This window comes from Protopterus annectens, chromosome 3.part1 (genome assembly GCF_019279795.1).
Source record: "Protopterus annectens isolate FY-2018-M chromosome 3.part1, PAN1.0, whole genome shotgun sequence".
Taxonomy (NCBI): domain Eukaryota; kingdom Metazoa; phylum Chordata; order Ceratodontiformes; family Protopteridae; genus Protopterus; species Protopterus annectens.
Genome location: NC_056732.1, coordinates 128,137,178 through 128,146,426, shown reverse-complemented (window position 1 = coordinate 128,146,426; position 9,249 = coordinate 128,137,178).

Sequence of the window (9,249 nt, the reverse complement as noted above, 5' to 3'; positions counted from 1 at the left end):
TCATTGTGAGCTGGTGGAGAGTACTGTTTTGCCGTATTACATTCAGTGGAGTTTGCCCTGTTTTTTCGTTTTTGGTGTATTGAGTTTATTTTTGGTTAACACTGTCAACAAGCTGAAGACAAGAACAGACAACCACCTTACCGACATAAAAACCAGGAACCCAAACAAAGCTCTGGCCAAATACTACATTCAAAAAACGGGACATGACGGCTTTTGTTTCATGTATTGGAAAAACTACCAAAAGAAGAACTTGCAGGGCCATTTAATGACCAATTGGAAAAGAGGGAACTGCAATGGCAAATCTGACTTAATGCTAACAAACTGCCAGGACTTAACACCCACACCTCAATCACGATTGTGTTAAACCTCAGAAACCTCCACCACCATGGGTATTACTGAACCATCCACTTTTCCTTCTGTTGTTCTGGTTCACTAACACCTGTTATCTTGGATAAAATCTTGCCACATTTCACCAGGCCATGTCCCATCGGAAAGGCATTTTGTTGTCTTAATAGATACAGTTACAGCTACCATGTTACAGATTTGGGACAGCCTTGACTCTGGCCATATATTCTATTTTAGTACATGAAGTTTTTCTCTCTCTTATCATTCTGATATGCTTAGATGATTTAGTCTTGCTTGGGTAGTTTTTTATTTTTTATTTTATATTTATATATTTTTTATTTTTTGTTTCAATATCCTATTTAGGCTCTGGGCTGGCAACTCGACACCGTAAAACTCCACTGCCAATCATGAGCAGACAGAGGATCTGCTGTGGTGACCCCTAACTGGGAAAAGCCAAAAGAAGAAGAAGATCCTATTTATATTTTTGTTGCTTCAGACCTGTTTGTGTTTTTAAAATTCAGTACATTTAGATCTGATTAAGTAATAAGGGACATCTACACTCATTTTGTCCAGTAAAAGTCTGTTCAGACCTGTTAGTTTTTAAAATTTATTAGATCTAGATTTGAGTAGTCAGTAAGGGACACACATATTCACTGTACCCAGTAAGGTTTTAAGACTTGATAACTTGTTATGACAATGTATTTTTTTTGGTGCCTTTATGAATCCTATATAACCCTCTAATTATTTACCCTAACAGAATACCTGCCAAAACACACTCTATCTTTACACTTATGGCAGAGCTGATAAAGAGACAGAGAAAGCACTGTTAAAACACTATTAGATAAATTTAAAAGAGGGGAAGATTTATTTATTAATTAACTAATTAACTTTCCCCTATCAATTTGCACCAATAATCTAAGATCACGACTAGCTTAATTTCCCTTTAAACCTAATGAATGCACATTACATATAGGATTATGTAAAACAAAGAGGCTTTTAGTTAATGTTTAATCTTTCGATTTTCACTTATTCTATAGCAGGTTGGCAGTGGTTTGTGTGTAGAGATCACTGTACGAAAAAAACCCATTCAAAAAAGTGATAAATTGTAAAAACTAAAGAAGCCTAGGATTATAGTCGAACTCTTGAGACCACTTAAATTAGTTACATATAGAGACTATCCAAATTCTAAGTACTGATTCAGAAGCTCCAAATCCTACCCAATCCTGGGCTAGCATCTTTCAACCACCTCCTGTCAGACAGGACATAGACGGAAAGGCCCCTTTTGCCATTCACGTGTAATAGCTCCTAATCCTACCCAATCCTGGGCTAACATTTTTCAACCACCTCCTATCAGACAGGGCATACATGCAAAGGCCCCATTGGCTGGTGTGTGTAATAGGAACACCCATCAACGACTATGGATAGGTCGACAAAACTATCCTACCACAGGGTAAAATTTTTAAATAATAAATAATCAGGACACTGATCTAGTCTGACATGTTTCTTCCCATTGAATAAAATCTGCCGTGTTTTTCCAGTTTTCCATTTAAATGAACAACGAGTTTCAACTATAGTATTGCAAACTGGAGCAAGAACCATTTAAAGACCCTTAAGTTTATCTCCATGTTTTCACTGTTTAGTTTTATTTTATTTAATTTTTATTCTAGTTCCGATTGTTTTTAGTTTTTAAACATATGTTTATATTTTTAAACACATATATAAAAAAGTAAAAAATGAATCCAACCTCCGTGTTTTACTGATGGAGATTTAAGCACCATTTAAATGCTGCCACCCTCCAGAGCTGAGAGACTTGAAAATTTTCTTTTCTTTTTTTTTTTAATTAAGTGATATAAGTTCAACTACAAATCAGGGCCCCAATGGTAGGGACTGCTAAATTAAAACTAAAGGGCAAGCAATATGATGATGCGGATCTCCCAGTAGGACTTTTGACACCGTCATTGGTTAGAATGAATAGCTTTCAGAAAGAATGAGAGCTTTAGCACCACACACCCTGAAGCCCCATTAGTCATCTATTTTGACCCATTGGGCTACAGAATTGGATAATCACCACTTATCAAGCAGGCCTAAAAAAAAGCCCATTGGCCACCCTCTAAACTTGTCCATCCAATCACTGTAGGCACCAATTCACTCATCATCTTCACACATGGAGAGCAATGATAGGCCAAATCTAAACCATATACCACAAGAAAGACTCTCTGTTAACAACCAGTCATTAAGTTTTGTTGTTCCACTCTTCATTTTGACAATTATGTTAACATTTAGAATTGAATATATGTAAATAGACATTGACTGTATTCATTTTAAAAGTGTTGAATGGTTTACATAACACTCATCTACCTAAGTTTTCTAGAAATAAAAGATTGATTTTAAAAAAGGATATGAATAAAGTTGTATATTTTTATTTCTCCAGATGGGACTAAAAGACATAAAGAATGTTATGGATCTACCTCAGGTTAAACTAGTCTGACTGTTTGGTCACTCTTTGCAAATAAACTTAGAGATTTGGGTAGTCTTGCAGTGGTTTAAAGTTCCATAAACATTGGTAGAGTGTGTACAAGTAATGTTCAAGGACACAAGTTTGAACAGTGTTCGGACTCACAGAGGGGTTCCTAGTAGAAGTGGATGTGTATCAGAATCCAACTTTGAGACCGCTGCTGTGTGTTCATACTCGTGATGAACTACATTACTGAACAGGTTGGAGGGACCAGATCTACAAAACTGCTGTATGCAATGAAGTGGCATTACAAGCAGACTCTGAACAGGATGTTCAACAAATGATTGGAGACTGGAATGTAAAACCGAAGGCACGTGGAGTGAAAGTGAGTTGAGAGACAAGACAATTGCCATGGCAACAACTGGGAGAGATCAGAAGGAGATGAGATTGAGAAAGAAGGGAAAATAATGGAACAGGTTAACAGATTCAAGTATCTGGACTGAGGAGAAATAAAGGGAAATCTAAATTAGGAGGTGAAAGCTAGAGTCAGAGGTGCTGCAGCCAACTGGCACAGAGTGTCAGGGGTCGTGTGTGACAGAAAAATGTTAAGATGAACAGTGGTTGCGTAGGCATATACCCCAAGCAGACTTCAGAGAATTACTGAATGTGCGATGGGAAAGAGAGATATACTTGGGAACATGTTTTTTTGGGAAAGCAATGAGTCAATGCATTTTAGAAATTCCCTACAAGGTACTTTGTCAGAAATTTTGGGGGAGTAAACTATTTAACTAAGGAAATGATTCTTTTGAGCTGACTTGTAGATACTGAATTGCCTAGGTACAGTAAGCCCTCGAGAAGTTTAATGCTGCTTGCTATCTGAAAATTAATTACTAGAAAATGGAAATCAAAAGTAAAAATAGCTATATTAGAATTATTGAATGTGTAAAGGAGGCGAACGAACTGGAAGCGGGATGTTTAAAAGGGAAGAAGCAAACTTCACAAAAATAAATGGAATCTGTGGGAATAATACGTAAAGAATAATGTTCAGTAGGAGAAGTGATATTTTAGGGAAGACTGGACTTTAACAGTCAAATTACCACCGTAACAGCTACAAACAAATGCAATTTGGGGGTCATGCTGCTCAATGCTAGAAGTCTAAATCTCAAAAGCCACTCGCGCAAAGTACTCCTTAAAATGGAGAACATCGACATTTGTGCTGTAACAGAGACCTGGTTCAAGGCAGCAGAAAGCACCCCTGCACTACCATGCTACAACTCATTCCACACCTTTCGGCCCCAGAACTTGGACCGACGCGCCAAAGGTGGTGGTGTCTCCATATTCATAAAGGATGCACACACGTCCAGACTGGTAGCCAACATAACGCATCTGAGATACTTCAGGTGCAGCTAACATTGGGTAAGACAGCAATTCAGGTCATAGCCTGATATATGTCCCCAGCAATATCCCAAGATTCACACTCCACATTCCTAAGCACCCCAGAGAATATTAGGGTCCAACCTAACACTCTCATACTGGGTGACTTCAACTACCCCTCCATTAAAACTATTCATGTACCAATACAATTGCCCAACGCTTTCTGGAATTCATTAATTCCAATGCCCTGGACCAACTCGTTCTTAACCGCACTAGAGGTAGCAACATCCTTGACCTGGTCATTACTAACATGGGTGACCATTGCTCCACACCAATAGTCAACTCCTCCCTGGTTAGATCTGATCACAAGCTAATCACCTTGGAAATCCACATCCCTACCACCCCCCCAACAAAGGTAACCACCATGAAAAACTTCTCCAAAGCTAACTTTGGGCTCCTAAAAATAGAGGTGGCTAACTTCACGGCACCTATGCAAATGGAGAATAGTTGCATGACCCCCTATATCATACACCAATGCACTGTACAAACATGTACACAAATGCATGGATCTCGCCATACCCAACAGAACTAAGACACTCTCCCCAAAAAAAAGGAAGCCAATCTGGTGGTCCCCTGTCATAAACAAACTCTACAACAGAAGGAGGAAACTGATGCAGAATAAGGTGAAGTCCCATGACTGAAAAGACTCCCTTATCAGCCTCAGCAAAAGGGTGAGATCTCTCATCAAATCCTCTAAAGTTAGCTATGAAAACAGAATTGCAGCAGATAGTAAAGACAACCACAAGGCCTTCTATAGTTATGTAAAGAATCTCCATAGCAATACCCAGATTTGCTCTGAGCTACTGCACAATGGTATCTCCTATACCGAGCCAACAGATATTGAAAATATACTGGCGAACAGATTCAGTGCTAACTTTACCCTTCTCTCCCCCCAAAGGACCAGTCACAATACCAGTAGATTGCCAGGCACCCAGTATTACTGCTGTACAGGTTAAAACAGCACTGTCCAAGGCCAAGAATACAGCTTCTGTGGGACTTGACAGTATCCCTGGCTGTGTTCTACATGAACTACAGAGTGAACTGGCACCTTACCTGGGTGCCCTGTTAAATTACAGCCTCACCTCAGGCTTTGTCCCCACCAAATGGCACACTGCTACAGTCATCCCTCTCTACAAAGAAGGAGTGACTACAGACCCCAGGAACTATCGCCCCCATTAGCCTGATGAGTCTGATATGTAAAGCTATGGAACACATCATCATGGCCCTAATAAACAAGGATATAGGGAATCTCCATACTCTGGATCTTGCACAGTTTGGTCAGTGGTGGTGCTGCGGTAGTGTTGTCACCTCACAGATAGACATTGTCCTGTTCGATTCTCAGCTAGAGCGTTTTCTGTGTGGAGACGTGCGTGAATGGGCATACCTTCGTTAAAGGTTGTGCGTCAGGGCTGGCAACTCGGCACATAAAAATCTACTGCCAATCATTAGCGGACCGGAGTTCCACTGTGGCGACCCCTAACCGGGAAAAGCCAAAAGACACAATGAGATCATGCCTGCTCAACTTGGTTGACTTCTTTGAGACCGTCACAAGAGCTGTGGATGAAGGTAAGGTGGTTCATACAGCCTACCTTGATCTAGCCAAGGCCTTTGATACCATTTCCCACTCAGGAATCATAGAAAAACTTACTAAGCTAGGCATCAACCCCTATAACCCACAGTGTGAAAGTAGCTGACCCCAAGTCAGTCTGCCGACCAGTCACAAGTGGAGTCCCACAGGGTTCAGTCCTGGGTCCTCTCCTGTTTGGTATCTGGCTGACAAAGTTCGCAGATGATTGCAAGTTGGGAGCTATTATTAACTCCCGAATCTTTGCTGACATCCTACAGAAAGGCCTCAGTGAGACCAACGACAGGTGTCAGAACCATGGCCTTAAGCTCAATGCCAAAAAAAATGTGGCTTCATCCCCTTTGGGAAAAACCCGGTTCCCTTGAATTACCACATTGATGGTAGTCCACTAAACACAGAAAATGTTATAAGAGATCTGAGAACACAGGTTGACAGCACCCTATCTTTTGACCACCACGTTGCCACTCTGGTCAGAAAGTCCCACTATGTGGCACATCTCATTACTAAGGGTTTTGCATCCAGAAAGAAAGAGGTCATTGTCTCCCTGTACTCTTCCCTCATTAGGCCAGTCATCGAGTACAATGCCCCATTTTGCATGTACCTCACTAGACACCTGCAACATCTGGAGAGGCCACAAAAGTACATCATAAAGAGGATCCTAGGCCTTAAACACTTGTCCTATATGGACAGACTCAAAAAACTCCAACTATTCTCTGTCTGATATCGCCTACTTAGAGGCAATCTCTGCTTGACTTACAAAGCCATGTCTGACCCAGCTCTGTTAGAAATGCTACATCTAAAGAAATCACAATCTCTCCGCACCACACTCTCCAGAGACCTCAACCTCACTACCACAATCAACAGAACATGCTGGAGGGACAGTTTCATAAACCAGAAACTGCCCATGCTGTGGAAGAGACTTCCCATACATATCAAGCAGAGCACCTCACTGGCGCTCTTTAAGAGAAATCTTGATGACTGGATGGGAAATAGAAAATTCACCCCAGGGGTCACTACAGTGGCTCTACTCGACAGAGGCACTAGGAGCTAAGGTTGGGTGGCACGACGCCAGGGTAATCCTATGTACTAGGCTTGTAAAGGCTCCAGGGCCATTAGCCTAGTACACACCTATGAACCTATATAATGTTAAATTGAATAATAATTAAGACAGAATTCATATTTGTATAATGCTTAAAAAAATCTTTGCAATGGTTTATTTTCTCTTTTATAATTGCATGTGTACTCATGTCGCATGTAATATGTGATATTAAGGAAGGAGTTAAAAACATAAGGTGTATGAAACAGTGGTGCAACCAGAACTCTTCTGTATGGCACAGAAACGTGGGCCAGTAAGGTCAGAGTAGCTGAGGAAATGTTTTCTTGTTTTCCATACTTTCCTGAATAGTTTGTTCCAGTGATCAGATTTTGCTGATCCCTGGGCTTTGTCTTGGTTCCTGTACTTCTCCATGTTCCTTGTTTGGTCAGGGGGAAGTTTCTTTACTCACCAGTGAGAGTGGGGAGTACTGAGCTGCCTGTTTGTCCTCAGAGGAGTGGTTAAAGACAGTAACTTGTAGTTCATTGGCCATTTTGGGTCATTTCCTGCCTTTTCCAGCCCCCTGCTATAAAGCACGCTTTGGCGGGCTTTTCTGGCTGTAGAGAACTCAGCACAGCTCCTCGTGGTATCCAGCAGAGGTCCTAGAGCAGCAGAGACCAGAAAAGACAAACTTTCCAGATCCTAAGTATTTTTTTCTGCATTTTCGACCTTTTGTGCCTTTCGACGACTGTTTCTGCCTATTTTATAGAGTTATTACCTGTTTTTCCTGTTTTTATAAGCTGGAATTGTTTGTTGCACTTCCTAGTTTAAGTTTGCTTAAAAGTTAAACTACAGGCTAATACACTCAAGTGTACTAGCTTTTGATAGCATTTAATCGAAAAGCAAAGCATTTATTGTGTTTTCTGTCCTATCTGTGTAAAAAACTTGAAAAAAAACAAAAAAAATTCTTGTTTTCCATACTTTCCTGAATAGTTTGTTCCAGTGATCAGATTTTGCTGATCCCTGGGCTTTGTCTTGGTTCCTGTACTTCTCCATTTTCCTTGTTTGGTCAGGGGGAAGTTTCTTTACTCACCAGTGGGAGTGGGGAGTACTGAGCTGCCTGTTTGCCCTCAGAGGAGTGGTTAAAGACAGTAACTTGTAGTTCATTAGCCATTTTGGGTCATTTCCTGCCTTTTCCAGCCCCCTGCTATAAAGCACGCTTTAGCGCGGAGTTGCCACAGGAGCACACAAGAGCAGCGGCGGTTAATCAAGGTTAAACTATTCGGGCTACCTAAAGTCCACTCTTCATTTTTTCCCTTAGAACAGCTCTTCTTGAACTGTACTGCTAATCTAACCAGCCTATTCTCTATCTAAAAAGTTCAGCTCTACTTGATTCCTAAGTAGACTACTCTCTACCTGTAAAGCCTAGCACTTGCTCCTAAAGTACTTTTTACTCTGATATAGCACGTTTTATTATACATAGTACCCCACCAGCCTAAAATCCCTTTTTCGATCACCACATCCCCCGAAGTCTTTTTCAAACTCATCCACATAAATTTTTTGTCTATTCCTTCTAGCATGTCGAGGGATCAGTTGCTAGTGTCCTCTCCTGCTCAGCTGGTGAATCTGGGATTATTGAGGCAATGTTACAATTGCCTCATGTACACAGACAACCCTCTCCTTCTCCCACAAAACACAAATACATGCGAGAGATGCAACTATATAGCCAAACTGGAGGCTGAGCTCTCTCAACATAGGACTGGCAAGACCAGACAGGAGGAGAAGGTAACCACACACACCATAAACCCAGTCTCACATAGCACCATCACAACTTCAAATCATACACATAAACACACAAAGACATACTCGGAGGCTCTGATCAAAAACCTACCAAAACAGCAGAGGCCACCAAAGCAGACACCCAAACAACTGCCTCCACAGGGCACAGCACATGCAACACATAGACCACAGAGTCAGTGTGCCAAACAGTCACAGCCCTTAAGGCCAAACACAATGCCTGACACACTCATCATAGGTGACTCCATAGTCAGACACACTGACGTCCCGCTCACCAGATTGAGTAAGGAGAAGGTCACAGTAAGCTGCCTATCGGGCGCTAGAATCCACCACATAACGCAAGCACTCAGGTCACTCAACTGCAGGTACAAGTATGACTCAGTCATTGTCCATGCTGGTGTGAACGACCTGAGACATACCTCCCTGGACTACATGAAAAGAGACATAGAGGAGCTCTCTGATTATGTAGCCCAGGCAGGTATGACCCTGACCTTGAGCAGTATCCTACCTTCACCAAGAATGATGCCACAATACAGAGACAAGATGATCAGCTTTAATAATTGGCTAAAACTATCGTGTCATTCAAAGGGGATCCAATGT